Source organism: Myotis myotis, unplaced genomic scaffold (assembly GCF_014108235.1).
Source record: "Myotis myotis isolate mMyoMyo1 unplaced genomic scaffold, mMyoMyo1.p scaffold_m19_p_3, whole genome shotgun sequence".
NCBI classification, from domain to species: Eukaryota; Metazoa; Chordata; class Mammalia; order Chiroptera; family Vespertilionidae; genus Myotis; species Myotis myotis.
This window is the reverse complement of record NW_023416335.1, coordinates 173,064,638-173,088,611: the sequence shown is the minus strand read 5'-3', so window position 1 is coordinate 173,088,611 and position 23,974 is coordinate 173,064,638. Positions and strand designations below refer to the sequence as shown.

The following is a 23,974-nucleotide window of genomic DNA, read 5'->3' as shown; positions in this document are numbered from 1 at the left end:
AAGAGCATGCTTAATTATGATGTTGTAACTCCACAATCATAACAAATCAGGTTTGGTTTTATACAAATATTTAATAAGATCATAGAGAATACCCAGGAAAAAATGAGCCACATAAAGGTCTCACGGGCAGATTTCAGGGACACACTGTTTACCTCTGTGGTTGGCATCACCGTAGTCACACCTTTGGGTCAATAATGTTACTTCCCTGTTAATAGTGTGATGTGAAGCCTGGCTGGTGTGGCTCAATGGTTGAGCATTGACCTGTGAACCAGGAGGTCACAGTTTGATTCTTGGTCAGGGCACATGCCCTGGTTGCAGGCTCAATCCCCAGTGTGTGGAGTGCAGGAGGCAGCTGATCAATGATTCTCTCTCCTCACTGATGCTTCTATCTCTCTCTCCTTCTCCCTTCCCCTCGGAAATTAATAAAAGTATTTTTTTAAAAAGAGTGTGGTGTGGAGTCAGACATCTGGATTCAAATCTTGACCTCAGAATATCCTGGCTGGGTGATCTTAACCTAATTCCTTACTCTCTCTAATCCTCAATTATTCTGTCTTTAAAAAAAAAGATTCATCTTCCCTTTAAGGTTATTGTGACATCTACTGTGATATTCATTGAAATAATGCACATAAAACCCTGGGCACATACCTGATACATAGTGAGGGTGAAGAAACATTGGCTGTTATTAGTGTTGTATGAACTTGAATGCATAGTTGGTGCAGGGGATGTTCATGAGCTTCTGAAGTGCAGTCTCACTGCTGGGTAAATCCCAGAACATAGCCACTCTTATGTGACAAGTAATAGAACACAAATAAGTGAATTTAAGTTGTGACCTTTCTTTTAGAAAGAACGTAATATTTTTTAAATGTATTGTTACAGTCATTTAAATGTACCTTTCATTACATTTGCAAGAACTCAAAATGTGATCTCTTGGCCTCATGTTCTTCCTCCTTTCATACTCAGTGTTGAAAGTTGATTTCTCTTGTATACTTGCTTTTGGCTAACCATTGTTTGCCCTCACCTTCACCCTTCTTTTATAAGAGATCACTCTCACATAAAATGGCTTGCTGCCACTCAGGCACACCCATATTAGCAGTCTGAACAGCCCCTGTGAAAGCAGGAATGGAAATTGGGGAAATTTTGCAGTCTTTCACATGCGTTGTTGCCAAGGAAACCATCTACGTACTAGCTCACAGTCAGGCTAGCTTTTGTTTTGTGTCTTCAGTTCATATGAGGAAAATAGAAGGAACTCAGATTTCCTAAGGATGCCTCATGGACAACATTAAACTCTAATTTAAAAAAATTAGAAATCCCACCACTATCAGAATGCAAGTAATAGAAGGGCAAGTAGACTTTTCAATACCAAACAAAATTTATTGTTACACTTGATAAAAATGCATCTGAGATTTTAAGTACTACAGCCAGATAGTTTACCGAAAGCAGGGAGCTCACATTCCAGCCAAGAAGAGGTGTGGCTGATTTATTTTCAACCCAAAGTGATTGTTATCATGAAAATATGGTCAGCTAATAGATGAAAAGGCAGAAGACTGGCTCCTTATCTTGAAATGACCCCTTAACATCTTAGAGTCTCAGTTACCTTAGGTTTAAAATGGGCATGAGGATACCTTCTCTGTCTACCTCAGGTTAGAAAATAAATGTGAAATACACTGTAAACTCCTCAATTTGATTGCTATTTAAATATATACATATATGTGACTTTTATAATTTCCCCAAATGTTGTTAAAATACACAGTCAAATTAAAGGATTAAATTGGATATTTTAGCCATATTTTAAAAACAAGAAAATAAATAAGTAATATGGATTTCTAAGACCAAAGGTTTAGAACTTTATTTGTAAGGAGGCTGTCCAGAGCACAGAGGACCAGGACCTAGAGATTATAAGTCTCCTAGCTGTAGTTTCTGATTCAAGTCTTTTTCTGCTCTTGTTTATCCGAAATGCTTCTAGTAGAATCATCCTGTTATTGCCTTGACCAATGACTTATGTTATAAAGAGAGATACAGAGAAGGAAAGTGAAAGACACAGTCCAAGGAAGGGGAAGGGGTGGAGCCTCCAATTGCCTGGGTCCAGCTCATGAGCCAACTGGTCACATTTTTTCAATGACCTCCTCCAACAGGAAGATAAATGGGTCAAAAGTAACGCTATGGTTGCAATGATGACCCAGTCCTTGCATAAAATATGAGTTTAGGCCAAAATACATTCCATTATTTTAGAACATTAATTCTACAAAACTTTCTCTAAATTTGAAATCTAGCCATATTTAGTATATATGAATATACATATATATGAATTTAAAAACTGATACATTCTTTAGGAGGTGATATGAATGATTCTGAGAAGGTAGATGCTATTAGACTAAGCAATCATTTATGAAGATCCTAATATATGTTCAGCACTATTTGCCTTGTGTAGTCAATATTCTAATTAAAAAACGCATATTCCATAGTGAATAGAGTAAAAATGATGAGGACTTGATTTTGGAGTACGATAAAGTGAAGATGCTGAAAATAAAGACACATGAGGCTGAAGAGACTGAGGGTAGATTATGCAGGATTTTAAAAGCCAGGAATTCAATGAGTATCTGCATTTTAAATAATCTAGATTAGTTTGCAGGGTGATTTCTTTGGAAAAGTTGTCAATTGCTAAGTCAGAATCACAAATAAAATGGTCTCAACATGCTGACACACTTCGTTCCTTTTGGAAAGTTGCATGAGCCATTTAGACCTCTCCATTCAGCCTAGGTTTGGAACATAGGTTTGGAACATTTGTGGTCAAGATAATTTCATAGGGAGATTTACCTCACAGCTAACAAAGAGATAAAGATACTCAGAGTTCTTTTTGGTGTTTTCTCTTCCCACCTCCATTGTATACTTTCTACCATGTACAATTCCTCAAATCTTCCATGCTCTCACAAGCCTCTGTACCATTGTATGTGTGCTTTCCTCAGACTTGAATGCCCTTTCCCTTGGTACAATTGATGAACCCTCACTCAATCTTCCTATTTCATTTTCTGTTCTTGCACACTTTATGCAAGCCCCAATTAATCAACTTCTACAATTTTTAAAATATGTTGCATACCCTATCACTCAATTTTGAGCTTTCTGGCATAATTTATTATGCCATATTTATTTGTTTTGTTTTCATGACTTAGCGCTATGCTTCGCAGTTGGTAGTCAACAAATGTTTGATATTTAACAGTTTAAAATAGCTTTATTTTCCATTTTAACTAGGATAACTATGACACAAAACCCAGGAGTTAATGAAAAAGGGGGCCTTATATTGATGAAAGCACTGAGAGGAGAGACTTTGACTAAGAAGATGTTTGGGGAGGCAGAGCTACAGCCAAATTAGGATCAACTTGAGGTCAGTTCAAGACCCTGAAATTCAAAGAGAAGATAGCTTTGTAGATGTTGCAAATCTTCAAATCTCAAAACAATGTGAAAAAAAAGAAAACATCTGTGCATTCAAAAGGAAGCTGAAGCTGGCATAAATCAGATAAGCTGGTGCAATTGGAAAGTTGGAAATTCACAGGGTAACTGCACATGGTAGTATGTGCTTCCCAAACTTCAGTGTTATTTCTTGTGCTTTTGCATTTGCAGCGAAACCTTCCTTTAGTTGGTGCCAATCTTGAATTTTTTAAACTTTGATGTTTGTGACCTAGTACACAAATTTTTCTGCCATTAAGAGGAATATAGCCAATCAACACACTGCAGAAATACTCTAAAAACAAAGAATTACTTTTACTGCTATATCCGGTGTATCAGTTTCCTATTTCTTGCCATTGCAAATTACCATGAACTCAATGGCTTAAAACAACACCAATTTAGTATCTTACGGTACTATAGGTTAGAAGGCCAACACAGGCCTCGCTGGTTAAAGTAAAAGTTTAATAGATTTGCATTCCTTCTGGAAGCTCTAAGGGAAAATCCATTTCCCTGCTTCATTCTATCTTCTAGAGGCCACCCCCATTCCTTGGTTCCTAATCCCTTTCCTCCATGTTCAAGGCCAACAACACAGCAACTCTGACACCGCTTCCATTGTCACATCTCTCTCTGTCTCTTCAGCCTCCTTCCTCCACTTTCAAGGACTCTTGTGTTATATTGGGTTCACTCTGAAAAACCCAGGATAAGCTCCCTGTTTTAAGGTTTCATATTAGAAACCTTTATTCCTCTGCAATTTTGATTCCCTTTTGACACATAATGGAACCTATTCATAGGTCTCAGGATGTGGACTTCTTTGGAAGGCCTTTATTCTGCCTCACATACCTGTACATGGAAGCATGTTTAGCCCCCCTCATAAACAACATATGGCTTAAAAGAGGTTAGGAGTTGAGGTAGCCCATGATGTTAAAAAAGTGTATTTCTAGCCAGGATCTGCAGACTTAAGTATAAGTTAAACAGTTGCCATATTCCTTTATTTCATATTTGCTGCAAAAGTCCCTATGAAACCCTTACCTTGGCCACATCCTTTTAAAATATATACTCCCAAATAATACTCTTCAGAATTTTCATGGTATGCTTTTAAATAAACTCTACAAAATATTGTAGGAAGATTTTCACTGTTGACTTAACTGATCTAGAAATAGACCTGCAAGATGCTTCTAGTGCTAAGTAGGGCACAAGCAATCACGATTCTATTTGCCATCCTCTTGACAGAGGAGTGAAACTAAGATCATTATCAAATCAAAAATTATGTTTAACTATTACAGATATTCATTTAAAAATTTACTGTTATATTCAATTGTGTTTGAAAAGCTCAAAGGAGAAAAAAGGGAGTCCTTGTGTGTAGAAAGAAACCACAGAAGATTAATGAGGCCTTCCTAATTAAATTAAAATAAAATCCCGTATTTGAGAAAGAATATTAAAAGCAAGTCACAATGACAACATAAAAGGAGTTCCTTGTAAAAGTCATGATATAGTTCATGGACAAGGACTAAAAGCTCCAAACAGCAGGTATATTTGATCTTGTTTGGATGAAGTTAAACTAGATAGACATACGAAAGCAGAATGTTCCAAAGAAAAAGGAAAGATATTATAGCAATTAATTTCTGTGCTCTGATAAGCAGTCAGAAGTTAGAAATATTAATTTATATGTAAATAAGTTTTATTAAAAGTTATTTTCTATTTAACTAAAAGAATAGTTATTTTGAGTTGAAATGTATTATTCATACTAATCTGTCCATTAATAATAGCTATCCAGAAGAAAAACAATTATTTTAAAGAATAAAAATACCCGCAGTATTTAGTAAATATATAACTTTATAGCTATGCCATTATACCCCATGTTTCAAATTAACCAGACATTGGCTCTATCTTCACAAACTTTAGAGTTGATTAAACATTCATGTGGATATTTTTAAAAATTCTTTATTGTTTAAAGCTTTATATATGTTTCCCCCCCCCCCATGTGGATATTAATAAAAAAAAAAATAAAGCTTAGAGTACCAGAGATAATGTACTATGAAGAACACAATTCAGTATAAATAATATGTACCAGTACATTTGAGATTGCAGAGAGTCTTGCTTTTACTAACTTAATTTAAAGGGTGTTATTGCAGGAAGGTAGAACAAGAAACAGCCTTTTAGCTGCATAACCAGGTGTCATAAAACACTGAAACATCATTCAAATTACTGTGGTGACTGTAGCAACCCTCCAAACCCAGGAAGCTGCCCAGAAGACCTCCCCTGCTCCCTATTCCAGTGCCACAACCCTTATAGTGCCTCAGGTACTCTTTATCTACTATCTACATCAGTCTTCTCAGTGCCTTCTGTCTGCTTTTGCCTTACTCTTTCTGTACCTTTCATTCATGCACCCCAAGAAGAAGAGAATCTCAATACTTGGTAGTTACATCCAATATAAATACCCTTTCCTCATCAATATAGATGAACACTTTTGCACAGTCCTTTCTCATCGTGGCTCATTTCAAGAGCCTCTGCTGTTTGTCTTTAGGTCCAATTCACTGTGACCAGGGAGTGGATTTGTGTGGCACAAATGTAGAAGAAAGCACCTGCAGCTTTCTTTTTTTCCTTACGGAAGGTTGTAGATGTAGCAGGAAATTAGAAATATTTATCTTGTTCATATGTAAGAAATATTCTATGGAATATCTTGGAATTGTAATAGCCTAGAAATTTAGAATTTCTAGAATGATAACCTCTAAAACTTAATATTCACATACTAACCAGGTAGAAGCATGATACAATTGAGGTGGTGGTGACGGTGGCGGTGGTGATGGTGGTGGTGCTGCTGCTGCTGGTGGTGGTGGGGTGTGTGTGTGTGTGTGTGTGTGTGTGTGTGTGTAGGCATTATTCATTCACTCATCCATTATTGGGCATTTATTGAATGGTGGCAACTATTCTTTATGATGAAGACACAGTGATGCATTAGACACACTGATTTGGGATTTTCCAAGCTCAAAGATAGCTTGAAATCTAATGGAAGAGACACCCCTTTACCATGAAATAAAAATAATTATTTCAAATATAATAAGTGCTATTTTCACATGCTGCCATTATCAAACGTGTCCAAACTGTCTATTTCTGTATCTTCATACCCTGACTTCTCTCCTGTTACTGTATATCAATGACCCATGCTCCTTCTAGTACTAAGCCTTCAAGACCTTTTCTCTTCCAATTCATCACTTTCTTCCTCTCCATTTGATATTCACATTAGCATTAAAAGATGCTATTGTTTTTCACATTTTAAAAAACAAATGTTCTCTTGATCCCGCACCCTTCCAGATACAGACCAATTACAATAAAATTTCTCCAAAAGATGGTCCATGTTTATTTCCTCTCATTCCTCTTTTCTCATTCTTTCTTGTTGTCCAGTTCAGCTATTTACCAGTTCACTGAAACTAAGCTTGTGAAAGTCTCCAATGACCTCTGACTTGTCAAATCATGGGGTCAAGTTCAGTTTTCATCTCATTTGCCTAATCAGCAACATTTCCTCTCATTGACCACTTTTCCTCTAAAACATTTGCTTCACTTTGTTCTGGCACACAAATGTCTTTTAGGTCTTTTTCTATTATGCAAATAATCTAAGCCTTTTCATCTTCTCCTCGAAACTTACATACCCATACTCATCACTGTGCACTTTTAGAAAATGATATTCCATCAGAAACCCATACCCATAGTAGACAGTTTATTGATCATATTTTGTTATTTTAATGTTTTTAGTAACCCACAATACTTATTAGGCTTTTATTATGCTGCCTGTAACAGAGAATCCACAATAGCTGGATATTAAATAAGATATAAGTTTATTTCCCTCCCTCATAAGAGCAGTCTTATCTCAGTCCCAGGCTGGTATGATGTGCCAAGGTAACAGGAACTGAAATTCCCAATCCTGATTTCTCTGCCATCCTCAGTGTGTGTCTCCCAATCTCTTTCAAGGTGGCTCCCCAACTCCAGACATCTGTATTCCAATCAGCACAATGGGTGAGTCAACAAAAGAAAGGAATGACCTTTTCCACCTATCTTTAAGAAACTTTCCCCCCAAAATTGCACATAACACTTCTGCTTAGTTCCATTTGCCAGTATTTGTCATATGGTCACACAATAACTTTAAGCAAACCTGGAAAATTATTCTGGGCAACAATGAGCCCAGTTAAAACCTAAAAGTTCTATTTATCAAGAAAGAAGAGGAAATGGATATTTGGGGGAAATTAACTCACTCTGGTCATGTTACTATCCACCCAAAGTAGTTTATTAATCTTTTTCTCTGAAAAAATAATAACATCCTCCATTAAATTTTGGTGAGTGTATTTTCTCTGGTATATCTAACTTATGGATATATGTGTATGTAAGTATATAGACATATCTATATGTATGTCTGTATTTATTTAGTTTCTATCTACCTATCAATTTATCTATAATCTATTTATGTATCAAATTAATTTATCGATTTACCTATACATCCGTCTAATTATAAAATTAACCAACTATCAATTTTTTTTTAAAGTTTTAAACATATTTTTATTTCAGAGAGGAAGGAAGAGGGAGAGAGAGAGAAACATCAATGATGAGGGAGAGTCATTGATAGGCTGCCTCCTGCACACCCCACACTGGGAATTGAGCCCACAACCCGGGCATGTGCCCTAACCAGGAATCTAATCGTGACCTCCTGGGTCATAGGTCGACACTCAGCCACTGAGCCACACTGGTCAGACATAACTATCAATTTTTAAAAACTACATCACTGTTTCCAACTTTCTCTTGGCAGTCCAATTCTAAGATGTTCTGTTGTTGTTATCAACAGCTAAGAAGGTTGCTTAGAATGAAGATAGGGGCTATAGGAACATTGGAATTAGATGAGGGGTATTGTCATTACTAGCACATGGGATTAATCATCGAAGTTTTGAAATCATGTGGTGACAGCCATAGCCTCTCTGCTGCTGTATAATGTGTTTGGAACTAGTCATATAAATACTTTTGATGAAGCTAAAGCAGTGCATGTGATTCTGATGAGGACATACAAGAATATCTCATCAGTACCAGAACAGTTCTGTGATGAGAAGCATAAATTTACAATATTTCCTATTTTGAGCTGTGTGAAGAAATTGATTGATCTCCATTATAATCCATAAATTTCATATCTCTTTTTATTTGCAAGAAAATGTAGGTAATTGGAGGTAGAGATCATGGCTTCAGAGTGTCACTCTATTTATTTATTTATTTATTTATTTATTTATTTATTTATTTATTTTAATTAGCAAACAAGAGCTGAAAGCCTCTTTCCCCATCATTCCTCTGCTCATATTTCATTCATTTAAAAGAAAACTAAGTACACTGTTACACCCAGATGTCGTACTCCCAGACCACAACACATCTATCTGAGTGACAGAGAATGGAAATGACTAATTCGTGTCTGCAGCCAGGGTGTTATAGATATTATCAATGTAGGTGTTAAAGGTATTGAAGCTGATGGGAAGGATGTCTCAAGTAGTAAGTGAAAAAGTAGAGTATCCAAGAGTCTGTCAGCCTACACTCTGGGGAAGAAACCTTTTTCAAGATCAGAGTTTATTTACCCACATATGGCGAAAGGCAGAATTTCAACTCATGTACTAGTTTAGAAATGTTTAGATAGCCTGGCTGGCGTGGCTCAGTGGTTGAGCTTCTACCTATGAACCAGTTTGATTCCTAGTCAGGGCACATGCCCTGGTTGTGGGCTTTATCCCCAGTGTGGGGTATGCAGGAGGCAGCCAATCAATGATTTTCTCTCATCATTGATGTTTCTATCTCTCTCTCTATTTCCCTTCCTCTCTGAAATCAATAAAAATATATTTAAAAAAGACATGTTTAGATAAACTGGACTGATACTGATTTTAAAACACTGCTTCAGATATATAAAGAATCTAAACCTCACAGAAATGTTAAGAAAAAGAGACCTATTCCAAACTTATTTGTAAAACAAATCTTATGGTGATCTAGATTCTTAAAGTTTCCTGTTATTTCATGCGGATTACAATTATCAACCTTCCTTGCTAATTAGTTCATACCATTTCATTCTGTGGTCTTAAACCACCTAAGTGACTATTTGGATGTTCTTTATTATACAGGAGAGTTACCAATTCATAGTCTCCATGTTCTCCCTTCAGCTGATTACTAAAGGCACTACTGATATTAACAAATAATTTATCTTAAAGATGTTCATGTGAAATTTGGCTTTTACAGTGGATGTACAAAAATCATCCTCTCCTCATCTGCACTTATTCCTAATTTTGTATTCCAAAGTAGGAACCTCAATTTCTTTGAACTAAATAGAAAGAAACTTGCCACTATCCTTTCCAATTCATTCCTCCCTAAAGAAAAATCCTTTGGAGTTGGAGAACTGAGCATATAGAATTCTGCCCATCATTTTTCTTTTCTTTTGGGCCTGCCAGCATGCACAGAGGATACATTTGGCTCAAGTCCTGCTGCTATGTGTTGAGTATACTGAGATCAGGATCCAGGAATGTCTTCTAGAAATAGGTCTGAGGAAGTCTATCTTCCTCTCTATCTCTACTATCTGGTCTATATGGTTAAAAGACAGCTACCCTTGGTGCCCCCAAGACACAGAATTGCTGTTGCAAAGAAGCCTCATGGGACTCCATATCTAAATCCCAGTAGGTACTCTTATTTTCAGTAGTTTGATCTTTAGTGCTCAGCTGCAGAATCAAGGCTATTAGGAGCTACTCATAATTTATTTCTTGTTTCATGTACACAATCACAAACACCCCCCATTTTTCTTACCAATTTATACAGAGCAAGTCAGTAATGGTCAAATTTTAATTTAATCCCAAAGTGATAGAATCTCAAGATCTAATGGTAATAGAGATAGAATAAGAATTAACATACTTGTAAGGTAAGCCCAGTGACAGATGGAATATTTATTCCTTCTGATTGGGGGTAGTGTAAGCTATGTGGGAGAGTTAAAAAGTTTTATTTATTTTTCTCATTGTTGGCATTGGGAACTTTATTGATAGAAGCATGTGCATAAATGCTGAGCAAACAAAGGGGTTGACTGTATTCTAAGGTAGGAGCACACCCATTTCATTGTCTCCAATGTTCCCCTGGTGTAACAAGGGATGGTAGGAGAAAGCACTTTTCCTTGACAGCTAGAATTCTGGACGTGTTTTGGTTTTCCCCATGAGATTTACTCAGAGAAGGTTTGGAAAGTGGAAATGAGATGGGGACCATCTTACATGGCTGTGGCAGCTAACAATGGTCTGACAATGACAGTGTGTGATGGGATATAAGGTCGTTATGATGTTGGCAGTCACGGCAGAAGCTCCAATCCTAGTTTCTCACCTCAGATCACAACTAGTATTGTGACCTGGAAACCAATTGTCCTTGAAAGCCCCAGGTTCGCATCTCTTCTACCTTTCCAGCAACTTTGTAAAGACTTTTATTCTCTCTATTGAATCTCTGCTAGAGATATCTAACATGCTTTCTATTTCCTGCCTGTAACATTTCTTGATATAGTATAACACTAGCTATAGGACACTGAGGAAACCCCAGTCTCCTCACTGTGAAGTGCTGATTATGATATATTATGAGGTCCTTTCAGAATTAGAGAGAAAGTATGCAAAGTGCTGAGCTCCAATAAATTCTCAATAAAGAATTGCTGTTTTCACCAACCCTCATTAGTAATACATTTTTCTTTGAGTATAAAGTACATGACCACTTCATAAATGCTGTTATATTGCTAGGTCAAGAAGAATGCTACAGATGATTATCATTTTTGTATTATGGTCATTTCCACACATTATAATTAAACAAAGCTATGGTTCCCTGGAGTATATTAAGATATTTTCTTTGAAGTTTGTGTGATAATTTCCTGTCCCTCTACCTAGCATGTAATCTTTTCAATTATAAATCAGGTTGGAGAGATGATAAGATTTCTGATTTTTATAGGGATATTTTTATAGGGATTTTTTTATAGGGATATTTTTATAGGGATTTCTGATTTTTATAGGGATTTTTTCAGCACTCCTTTGTTCATAAGAAGATTCTGACTGAGTGAAAAAGGAGATGAAAGCCTTTTATGCTATTTATAGATTTGGAATTTTCCCTCTGGTGATTTATGAAACATAGATTTGTCACATTAGAGGCAAATATCATTGAATTTATGCTTTGATTGTGCATGTGTGTATATGTGTGGGTTGGATTCCATAAACAAAGAAGTTTCCTAAATATATTCTCCTGCAATATGGTAAAATCTGAAATTGAAAAGTGCAGCTTCTTAATCCTTAAAATAAGATTTCTGAGGGAGTGAGGTCTGCATTCCTCTGCCCTAAAGTAAGAAATAAAGAAAAGTCTCCGCGGGCTCCTGGTGACCTTTGACAGGTTTCACAGCAGAATGGCCTGGGCAGCAGCAGGATGTATTGTTCAGAGGTTTGTGTGCTGCCAGGTGGAAATAATCACCAAAATAAACACCTCGGGTTTTAAAACCAGTGTTTGCCTTTTCATTGTGCTTACTCTGGCTCTGAGCGGTTGATTTGTTGGGTATCCCACCAAGTCAGGGTAAAAGGGTAGAGGAATGTTTGGGATGGGTGGAACTGTGAGTAGTTCTAGGTCTCCCTTGGTTTACAAAAGGATGTCATCTTTATAAACAAACCACGAGCGGTTTCACAAATTTACTTGTAAATATGTTGAAAGTCCTCATTTCAGGGGGTTTTCTTTCTCTGCTCTGATTCTCTCTGAAAACTATGAATTCTTGAATTCCTGCAATCATCCGGTCCCACTGACAATTCTGACTTATCTGAGGATCAGTAAGAATCTGGGGCTCAGCTCTTTGGTTGGAACACAATACTGATGAGGCCTAGCAGGGTCCAGAAGTCACGATCTGCAGATGTAGCTATGACTTTACACACCCCAGCAATTTACAGAACCTGCCAGAGAGTCAATAGTAAACAGAATTTTATATGCAGCAAAATTTTACTTTAAAAGTCAGAGAAAAATTAAGACATTGTTAGATAAACAAAAGATAAGGGAGTTTGTTACCTGTCCTGCAAAAAATGTCGAAAGGAGTCCTGCAGGTTGCCAAGAAAGAACATTAAACAGAAACTCAAAGCTGTATGAAGAAAGTATGGTCTCACCCTGGCTAGTTTGGCTCAGTAGATACAGGGTTGGCCTGTAGACTGAAGGGTCCCGTGTTCAATTCCAGTCAGGGGCACATGCCCGGGTTGCAGGAGGCAGCTGATCAATGATTCTCTCTCATCATTGATGTTTCTCTCTCTCCCTCTCCCTTCCTCTCTGAAATCAATAAAAATATATTTTTAAAAAAAGAAACCATGGTCTCAATAAAGGTAAATACATAGGGGATTATAACTACTAGCATTATTGTAACTTTAGCTTGTAATTCTACTTTTGATTTTCTTCAGTATCTAAGAGACAAATACATTTTTTAAATCATTAGTTTAAAAGCTAGTAATACTATAAATTTGCTTTGTAACTTCACTTTTTGTCTTTTACCAAAAATTTTCCTTTTGAAACCTATTAAATTTTTTTATAGTCTATGTTTTGGACACAAATGTATAACATTGTAAATTTGTGACATCAATAACTGGATGTGGTTGAGGCTAGAGAGGTATAGGTACAAAGTTTTTTGCATGCTATAGAGGTTAAGCTGGTTTAAATTCAAATTAGAGTATTCATAGTTTAGTTAAATGTAAGCCCCATGATAACCACAAATAAAATTGTTATAAAATATACACAAAAGGAAATAAGAAGGGAATTAAAACATTTCAATATAAAAAATGAAATAAACACAATAGAAGAGAGAAATGCAGGGATTGAGAAACTAAAATAGTACAAGACATTGAGAAAATAAATAGCAAAATGACAAAGGTAAGTCCCTTCTCATCAATAATTACTTTAAATTTAAATGAATTAAACTATTAATCAAAAGATAGAGATTGGCAGAATAAATTAATAAAGCATGATCCAACTATGTGCTGTCCACATGAGACTCACTTTCAACCAAAGAAAAAAGTATGTTGAAAGTGAAAGGATAGAAATAGATATTTCATGCAAATAGTAGTCAAAAGAGATCAGGGAAGAATATACTAACAAACTAGACATTAAATCAAAAAAGTTTGCAAGAGAACAAGACCCACATTATATACTATTCAATACATTAAGAAGATATAGCAATTATAAATATTTGCACACCTAATAACAGACCATCAAAATATAAGAAGCAAAAATGGACAGAATTGAAGGGAGAAAGCTCTATAATGATAGTTGGAGGCTTCAGTACATTACTGTCAATAACGGATAGACAAATAGATAGATTAAAAGGAAATAAAAAGACCTAACACAATAAAACAAGTAGACCTAACAGATATATACAAATCATTCTACCCTAAAACAACAGAAGACATCAGCTTCTCAAGTGCCCATGGGATAGTTTCCAGTATAGATTTTATGTTAAGACATAAATTAAGTCTCAATAGATTTAAAAAGATAGATCATACAAAATGAGTTCTCAAAACACAAAAGAATGAAATTAGAAATCAATAACAAAAGGAAAACAGGAAAATTGACAACTAATGGATAAAGAAGAAATTACAAAGCAAATTTAAAAATACTTAGAGATGAATGAAAATAAAAATATAACTACCAAGACTTAGGGGACACAATAAAAGTAATGCTAAAAAATTTTATAGCTATAAGTATTTACATTAAAAAGATATTAATCAACAACCTAAATTTATAACCCAGGAATCTAAAAAGAGAAGAACAAACTACACCTAAAGATAGCAAAATAAAGGAAATAATAAGATTTGAGAAGAGATAAATCATATAGAAAATTTTTAAAAATTGTGAAAATCAACAAAACCAATAATTAGCTCTGTATAAAGATTGACAACATTGAAAAACCTTTGGCTAGATAGACTAAGAAAAAGATAAAAACCCCAATTACAAAAGTCAGAAATGAATGTGGGACATTGTTACTAATTCTACAGAAATAAAAAGGGTTACAAAAGAGTACGATTGTACATCAACACCTTGGGTAACCTAGATGAAATGGACAAATTCCTAGAAACACAATACATATCAAGACTGAATCATGAAGAAACAGAAACTCTGATTAGAACTATAACTAATAAGGAGATTAAGTGGTGAAAGCAGGGATTATTGCCTTGCTTCTGACTTAGAGAAAAAGTATTTTACCATTGAGTCTGGTGCTCTCCATGGGTTTTTCATAAGTAGATTTTATTATTTTAAGGTTAATTCTATCTATCCCTAATTTGTTAAGTTTTTATTATTAAAGGGCATTGAATTTTATGAAATGCACTTCTGCATCAATTGAGATGATCATGTGATTTTTAGCCTTCACTAGGAGATACATAGAATGCATCTAATTTCACTTACCTATTTTTGAACTTCTTCAATCTAAAAACTAATAATGTCATTTAATATTAGCAAATTATTAGCCATTAACTTCTTTTGGACTATTATCTTTCTAACCTTCTCTGGAATTTCAATTATTATCTGTTAGATTTCCACTCACTATTTTTCATGTCTATAAGTATTTTCATCTCTTTATCTCACCCTACTTTATTCTGTATAAACAATTAAATCTATTTTCTAATTTATTATCCCTATTCAGTTGAGTTTAATGTTCCATATAATATGTTCTTGTGTTCTTAATTTTGATAATTATGTTTGTCATTCTGAAATATTTCATTTGGCTCTGTTCCGCATTTAGTTGTGTTTTTTTGTTTAATTGTCATACTGCTTCCATTGTGGGTTTTGTACTTCTTGTATTTTTAAAAATAATTTTAAATACTAATACCAATTAGTCATATTTAGACCATTTTTATCCCTAGTTTTTTAAATGTTAATTTTTACATTTGCTTCATTTGTTGACTCGTTTTGCACTGTAATTACATTTTATGTACAGTTTGACCTTCTTAAAAATTGTAATGTCATCTCCAGGAAGGGTGTATTTTTCTTTTCTTTTTTTTTAACATACAAAAAATTTATTTAGCATAGTCAGCCCCAACATCCAGCACAAAAAGTTTACAGAGGATAGAAAGTACATTAATAAAAGGCAGTCTTTATCAAGAGGAAACAGAACAGGGCCGCCAAATACTTCCTACATGCCAGGCATGCCCAGTGGAATCTTTCCATACCCATCCTGAGACCGCTCCGATCCTGATGATTACCTCGGCTGTTCTTACCCACCTGGTGGTCCGTATCTGCCACAAAAAGTTCCCAGTACCTTTCCCAGCCTCCTGTGAGCACTGCTGGTCCCAGTGGGGATGGCTAATCAGCGAGGACACCTTCCAGGCGTTTCTCATTTCAATGGTCAGTGAAAAGCTGAGATGGCAGAAGGAGGAAATGGACAGCGCCCAGGCAGAGCTCAATGCCTTGAAACGGACAGAGGAGGACCTGAAACAGCGTCATCAGAAACTCGAAGAGATGGTTATCTGTTTAGATCAAGAAGCAGCTGAGGATGATAAAAACATAGAACTTTTGAGAAAGAAGGATGAACTCAGCTCTGCTCTGGAGAAAATGGACAATCAGTCTGAAAGCAATGATATTGATGAAGTTATCATTCCCACAGCTCCACTATATAAGCAGATCCTAAATCTGTACATAGAGGAAAATGCTACTGAAGACTCTACCTTTTACCTGGGAGGAGCCTTGAGGCAGAGAGTAATAGACCTGGATGTCTTCTTAAAGCATGTTTTCTGTCTGAGAGCACTAATGCAAAAAGCAAGAAAGAACGTGGGTCTCAGTGACCTCTACTGCCTTCTCTGATAGCAGCTGGAGATTGAGCTCTTCTTAAAGCAGTCTTGCCTTCTCTTCCTTTCCCTGATCAGTAGGTGCCCAGAATAACTTATTGCTATTTATCATTTAAGCATGAAATATTTTTAATTAAAGGATGGATTTTCTTTGTGGGAGTCTCATGTACTGTGGGCTGTAAATTCTGTTGGGACCAATGGTAATTTATGAATTTCAAGCAAATTACCTCATGAGTAGTAAACATTCAGAACTAAGAGCATCTGATTTGTAATTGGGATTTTTCTTTTACCCGGGTTACATTTTTTTTCATTACAGATCTGGTAATTGGCATGTTTCCTGATGCTTCCCTCGATCTGTGGTTCTTCTAAGCCAGTTTCCACAGCCATCCAATTCCTTTTTTCTTTGCAGAGGGTTCCATTCCAGCTCAACACCTTATACAAAGCCAAAACCACAGCTCCGTTCTAACATAAGCAACAATACTCCAGTCTGTCAGCTTTACCCCAGGTCCCATACCTCTGAGCTTCTTTAATAACGGCCTAAAGTTCTGTGGTAATGTTTCTCCTTGAGAAAAATCCCATTTGTCTCTTCATGGTGAGTTTGGCTGTGTGTTTTCCTAATGTATTTTTCTCTTGGAATTTATTATTTTTCCTGTAGAAGTGTGTCATTTGTAGGAGTTTTCTGGCAGTACAGAGCAGGAGAATAGTGTCAATGGAAATTTGCTAGATATAACCTCCTTTACCCAACTAGTAATACATATAGGTATATTTGCAAGTCATTGAAATTCTATTGTATCATTTTCACTGGCTTAAAACTATTTATTATACTTATGTGTCCTAACTTATCCAGCTAAATTCTTATTTTGGTTGTTTTCAGTGTTTCTCTCCCATGATTTTTTTTTCTCATAAAAATTGCATTATATGATTTTCCATACATTCTATAAAAAGAAAATCAAAGAATACACATAAAATAATAACAAAGTAAAAAAAGAAATTTCTAGAAAATAAATAACAGCAGTAAGGAAAGGGTTAATAAATGTGAGGGGGTACCAAAGTGTTCTTTTCTCGGTGACAATGTTTTAGCTACATCGAAAGGGTTTCTTTGCTTTTTTAGAAAGGTTTGTTGGTTTGTTTATGACAGCTATGAATGGCCCAGAAAAATGAAAGAATCTTGTAATAAACCAGGACCAAATTTTTTTGCTGGCACTGTATCTTGAAATGTGACTGCTATGCTCTCAGAAAAACATTAATGTGATTGAACCATACATCACTTTCTCTATTTCTTGCTGCCTTCTTTCTGCTTTGAGATGCCCAGTGGATGGAAACTTACTGCATCCTGAGAAACATCACTTTCTCAGTCTTGGAAACATGTAGCAGTAATGATTAGGGCACCTTGGCTGAAATTATGGTAAACTTGGAACTAATTCCCCCAACTGTTCATCACACCATAAAAACTAGAGTTGCTTATTAAAGCTGGGGCAGTCTAGCACTCTGTACATCTTCCAGAACTCTCTTTCATCTCAGAAGCAATCTATTCCCATTAAACTGAGTAGACATAGAACTATAGCTAAAAACTTCCAGAAGAAGCAAAATAAAATATTTTCTAAAAAATAAAACAAGCAACAGACTAACTGCAAGGAAAAACAACACATAAACCAAGAATAATATACAATATTCAAGACAAAATTGCTAAAATAAATGAGAGGAACAATTAGTTTTCTAATGCTAATTTTCCTGGGAGGAAAAATTAATGATATTCATTGGAAACCAACTCCATCCTCTTTACAATTAAGGTTTCTTTATAAACCAATAGTAAATCCAAGTACTTAATAGCATTTTTTTTTCCTGCTCACTGTGGTGTTTATGAAGAGCAGATCTAAGATACTTTAAGTTGAAGGTAATGTACCTTTTTTCTATTTGAAGGTCCTAGTTTTATTCCCACAGATAATGGAAAGCTAAACTGCCTTCAGCTATCAGTTGGTTAACTGATTTGATTGTCTTTTAGTCCCACAAAATATTCGTGCTTACTTTCAAGTTTAATTAGGTCCCTATAGTGTTATGTGAAATAGAGGACTCCTTAAACCATGGTACACATATAATTGAACCAAGCAGGACTGAGTCTTATAATTTTTATCTGGTCAATAGAGTTCAGATGGGTTAAGTGACTTGCCAGACTGTCACACTGTCCTCCCAGTTATTCAGGAAAGCCCTCATATGGGAGATAAATCCTGACCAATTTTGATATACTAGAAACATGCACTTTAAAAGGAAAAGCATATCATATTAACCAATGGACACAGACACTGGGGCGGTGGGAGCTTGCCCAGGTGGGAATGGCTTGTGGGGGGGGGGGGCAATTGGGGAAAAATGAGACATATATAAAACTTTAGACAATAAAAAAGTGAAAAAAAAAGAGGAAAAGCAGACTACTCTAAAAGGAAGAAATAAAATTTTATATTTTTATTATTATAATTATCAAAGGAAACTTTAAGAAAATGAACTTTAAGATCAGATTCTACTAGATCAGTATATCTTGAGTCATAAGATTTGAAGAAGTATGAGATCAGAGACGTCTAATTTTACTCCTGACTGCACTTGGGGAAATTCTAAAAGTGCATCTACTATAGAGTTATCCAGAACACATTTCCTAAGAGCCTGATATTATTTGTCTGGGATCAGGTATGGACACTGGAATACAAAATCAAAATAAAAAACTTGTCATTGATTCTACTGCACAGCCATCATGGAGAATCATTGACTCTGTCATAGCAGAAGACTGTGTTGGGGAGGCATAACTAAGTCCACCCGGAAATGATGGATGGAGTTTGGGTTGGTGGATAGAATAGCAGAGCAGAAATTACACATTTCAGGCCAGCATGAGGAAAGTGTCAATGTTTTTAATATCGATACTAATAAAAGCCTAGGTGGTCCTTGCACGTGACGTCGCCACAAGATGGTCACCACAAGATGGCCACCACAAAGATATCTGTCACAAGATGGTCCCCACAAGATGGCTGCATGCACAGTGGAGGCGGGGCCCAGTGGCCGCTCTGTGCTGTGAGGCCTGCGGGTCCTGCGGCTCCATGTGGGGTGGAGGAGGCCAGTCCCGGCATCTCTGCCCCTCGCGTGGAGGAGGCAGGTCCTGTTGGAGGAGGTAGATCATGGCAGGAGAGGGCAGTTGTGGGTGATCAGGCCTGCAGGGGAGGGCAGTTGGGGCGATCAGGCCAGCAGGGAAGAGGTTATGGGGTGATCAGGCAGGCAGGCAGGTGAGCAGTTAGGAGCCAGCGGTCCCAGATCGTGAGAGGGATTCCAGATTGGAGAGGGTGCAGGCCAGGCTGAGGGACACTACCATCACCACCACCACCCCACCACCCTCACACCCCCGTACACCAATTTTGTGCACCGGGCCTCTAGTTTCCTTATAAAAAGCCATGCCAGTCACTTAGGAATTTAGGAAAATTATGCATACATATCCCATCACCAATTCCACTTCCATCTTTGATCTTGTTTAGATTTCTTGCTTTCCTCTGATTATTTATATTCATATTCTTGTTTTTTTAGGGTCTTTCATGGAGCAGTTATCAGGGCCTCTATTTGATTTCTCTCTGCATCTGTCTCACCTCCTCATACTTCAATTATGTGTATACAGTCAATCCCAGCCAAATGTTATTTAATTCTGTACCCAACTTAAGTGCTATGCTACTACAACCACCACCCACCATCCCCCTGCATCCAGGGAAATGGAATGCCCTAGCCCGTGGTCGCCAAACTGCGGCTCGTGAGCCACATGTGGCTCTTTGGCCCCTTGAGTGTGGCTCTTCCTAAGCCTTAGGAGTACCCTAATTAAGTTAATAACAATGTACCTACCTATACAGTTTAAGTTTAAAAAATTTGGCTCTCAAAAGAAATTTCAATCGTTGTCCTGTTGATATTTGGCTCTGTTGACTAATGAGTTTGCCGACCACTGCAAAGCTTAATAGGTCTCCAACTCCTTTAGCCTAATTTATTTCATGTACATATTTTTAAAAATTATTTATTATTCCCAGCTTGTGGTACCCATTTTCTTTAGACATTATTTCATTTTTATCTGGATTACCTATCTCCATACTGTTCAAAGATTAGCTCCAAATTCTCGGTTAAGTTGTTCAGTGCAGCTAGAGCTGATTGGGAAAATGCCAAAGTTGGTAGAGAAGCACTATAGATACAACCTCTAGTCTCTGGTTGGCACTTTGAAGCCTTTCTTTATTAGATAGTCTCTGATTTAAGCTCAAAATGACCCTATGACAATATCTACTATTTTCCAAAAGTACTTAGAATTTAGTTAACTGCTTATTTCAAGTAGTTTTTTTTTTTCTCTCAAAATTGCCTTTCTTGTAGATTCAGGTGATTTTATACTGACTCTTTTCCAAATGTGCTGTACATTAACTCTGAAATCTCTCCTCCAGAGCTTGGCCATATAATTATGTTGATTGCATTCGCACTTCTTTATTTCCAAAGTGCAGCAGGTAATTGTAGAGGTGCAGCTAGTCTATGCTAGGTTCAAGTTCATTTACTGTGCTAATAAAAGGTTTAACCCTTTGGTATTGGCAGCTAAGTAACTCTCTCTCTGCAGATATGCCTAAATTTTGTAGAATAAAAAAAAACTCAGCACTGAGCGCTAAATTAATATTCAAAACAGAATTATCAATGACATTTCTTTAAAGATTAAGATGCTCAGATTTGCTGCTTCCCTTTCACTTGCCACCAGACACATAGTCACTAAAGCAAACTTAATTAGAAAATAGAACATTTTATAGGACTACCAAACACAAGGAAAATCACATTTCAAATGCAAAATATTCTAGAGTCTATTAGGTATAGAAAATATGACATAGAATTTAAACAACAAGCATTTGCAAATTAATCATAGTTATAAGTGCTGAATACCAAAAATTATTTTAAAAAACAAAGCTATGAACTATTTGAACTTTCACATGCATGTGCTGTGCCCATGGAAGCATATCCTGTATAGATAGGTGTTCACACTGGATGATCTGAGTTCGCATCAACATGTAGTTTATCCTGTATTTTATTGCAGAAATCATCCAAAAGTGTATGAAGTAGAATTTTTGACAATATGCCCTAGGACCACAAATGATAAGTACCACAAAATTGGCAAATATATTTCATAAAACTTTTGGATTTGCTTGTAGATCCAACTTGACATTCAGGAGTCTGAAACTTAAAAAAAACCAAAAACTAGTTTGTCCTTCTTCTAATGGCCCAGTGTCAAACTGTACTATCTTTAACCTGATTTTTTTTTTAATTTAAAAAAGGGAAATAGAAAATGGAATAAGGGGAGAGTATAACCATATAAGACACTGAGCATATTAAAATGTCATTTGAATTAAAGAAGATTGCACTGATGTAGGGAAACACAGAGAGATTAAATTAAAAAATGGAACTAAATATGCTGTATGTGGACTTTAGCATATAAGTGTCAGTGGGAATGATGAACTATTCAATAAATATTATTAGGACAAATAGCTAGATAGTAAATAAATCTGGTTCCCCTTGTCATCTATTATATCAAAATAATTTTTCCATGGCTCAAATGTTTAAATATTAAAACATAAGTACTAGAGAGAGCAAAGAAAATAATCTTTAGGTTAAAAAGTCCCTTCTACAAGAAAGAAAGAAATGGAAGCTATAAAGGAATAAATTTTTTTTACTGCACAGTTTTAACGTTATATAGAGCAAAATACCATAAAAAACTTTTTTAATCTAGAAAAATTAACTGCACATATATAGATAAAGCACAACTTCTCTTCATATATAAAGAACTCTTCAAATTAACAATAGCTCCACAATTTCACATTTAGGGATTTATCCTAGATATGCAAACATAAATGTGTGAATTAAGTTTACTGAAACATTATTTGTAATAATAAAAATCTGTGATAAATCTAAATACCAATTAATAGGAGACAATTTATTACATTATGGTATAGCCAAACAGCTAAAAAAAATATGAAACAGGAAAATAAATTATGGCTTAGTAGCAGTTATAAATAGTGTTTATCTTTGTGTATAGATAAGATGTCCAATATATTCAATAGTAAAGAGCTTCAGAAAAAAAAAGTATATCATCAAATGTGAGTATGTATGGGAAAAGAATAGCATAGGTATTTGAATAGGTTTTGTGAAACGATATGAAATAAACTGCAAATAGTGATTACCCCAAGGAGTGGCACTTGAGGAACTGGTGACAGGAGGCAGCAATGTGCTGTTCACTATAAATCTATCTGGACTATTTTATTGCACTCAAATTTAAAACGGGGAATGAAAACACTCCAAAGGGGAGCAGACAAACACATTGGGTTCTTCTACTGTGGCCCAACGCTTAATGTCCAGATATTTTACTTCCATCCTTACTCCTGGCTGACAAGTCTCTTTGGCCTTAGGACTGCTCACAAGTTACATCAATGGAGCATGTTTTTGTAGAGATGGACCCTAATTTTAAAATTTTATTTTTTCATTAACAACTGCTGCCCAGGCAATCTAATCCAACAAGCTGATATGAAGGTAACCACAGAGTAAGGTAATTAGTTTTTGGCAAGGACATAGGCATTCACCCCGAGTGTTCAGTACAAGCTACATTTGCCAAGCATATTGCTACTGCCAAGGCTTTGCATGCAATAATAGCCTTATTCAAAATTCCTGCCCTTGAGCCAAACCAGTAGCTGCTTTGTAGCACCCTCTTGGCTGACATTGAGAACTACAAAATTTTAGAGCTGAAAAAGACCTTGAAAATAATTCAGTCTATTCTTTTTTCACCTTGTATATTGGGAGTCCAAGACTCGGTGATAGTCTTTCTGGTCACTCAGCTAGGTGATGAGGACAGACATTAAATTAATGTTTCCTCACTCCTAGTCAAGTGCCATTGACACTTGATACATGGTGGATGGAAATCCAGTAATTTTCAAAAATGTAGACAGCTAACCATTTTACCTCTTCCTTCTCCCGGCCATTATTGACAGTCTAATTGAATGGTTTTGATAAAATTTTAATTTTCACATGATGACTCATAATAACTGCACAAGCCCCATGCCATCAGAAATGTCCACAGATCTCCATTTTTTGTCAAGGATTCCTTTGAGGCACAATAGTCAAAGGCAAGGACTGTAGAATCACAGGGTCTAATTTTGAATCCTTGCACCATAACTCTGTGGCTGTGTAATTTTGGGTGTACCAAATCTCTTTGTACCTCAGTTTTCTCATATATAAAATGGGAAAAATGATAATATCATAGGGTGGTTATAAGAATTAAGTAAAATAGCACATGTATGGATTAGAAAAATACCTGGCATATGAAGAGAATTCAATAACTACTAGCTATTTCTACCACTAATACTATTATTAATACTACTAGGGGCCCGGTGCACGAAATTCGTGCACTGGGTGTGTGTGTGTGTGTGGCGGGGGAGTGTCCTTCAGCCCAGCCTGCCCCCTCTCACATACTGGGAGCCCTCAGGCATTGACCCCCATCACCCTCCAATCGCAGGATCGGCCCCTTGCCCAGGCCTGATGCCTCTGACAGAGGCGTCAGGCCTAGGCAGGGGACCCTCATTTCCCCCCATCACTGGTTCTGCCCCCAGCCCAGGCCTGATGCCTCTGGCCCAGGCATCAGGCCTGGGCAGGGGACCCCCATCACCCTCCGATCGCCTGATCAGCCCCTTGTCCAG

The 23,974-nt window shown here is 36.3% G+C and overlaps 1 pseudogene; it reads left to right on the top strand.

Moving 5' to 3' along the window:
* Positions 1-16,269, top strand: part of LOC118650695 — a 95,239-nt pseudogene extending 78,970 nt beyond the window's left edge.
* The last annotated feature ends 7,705 nt before the right edge of the window (positions 16,270-23,974 follow it).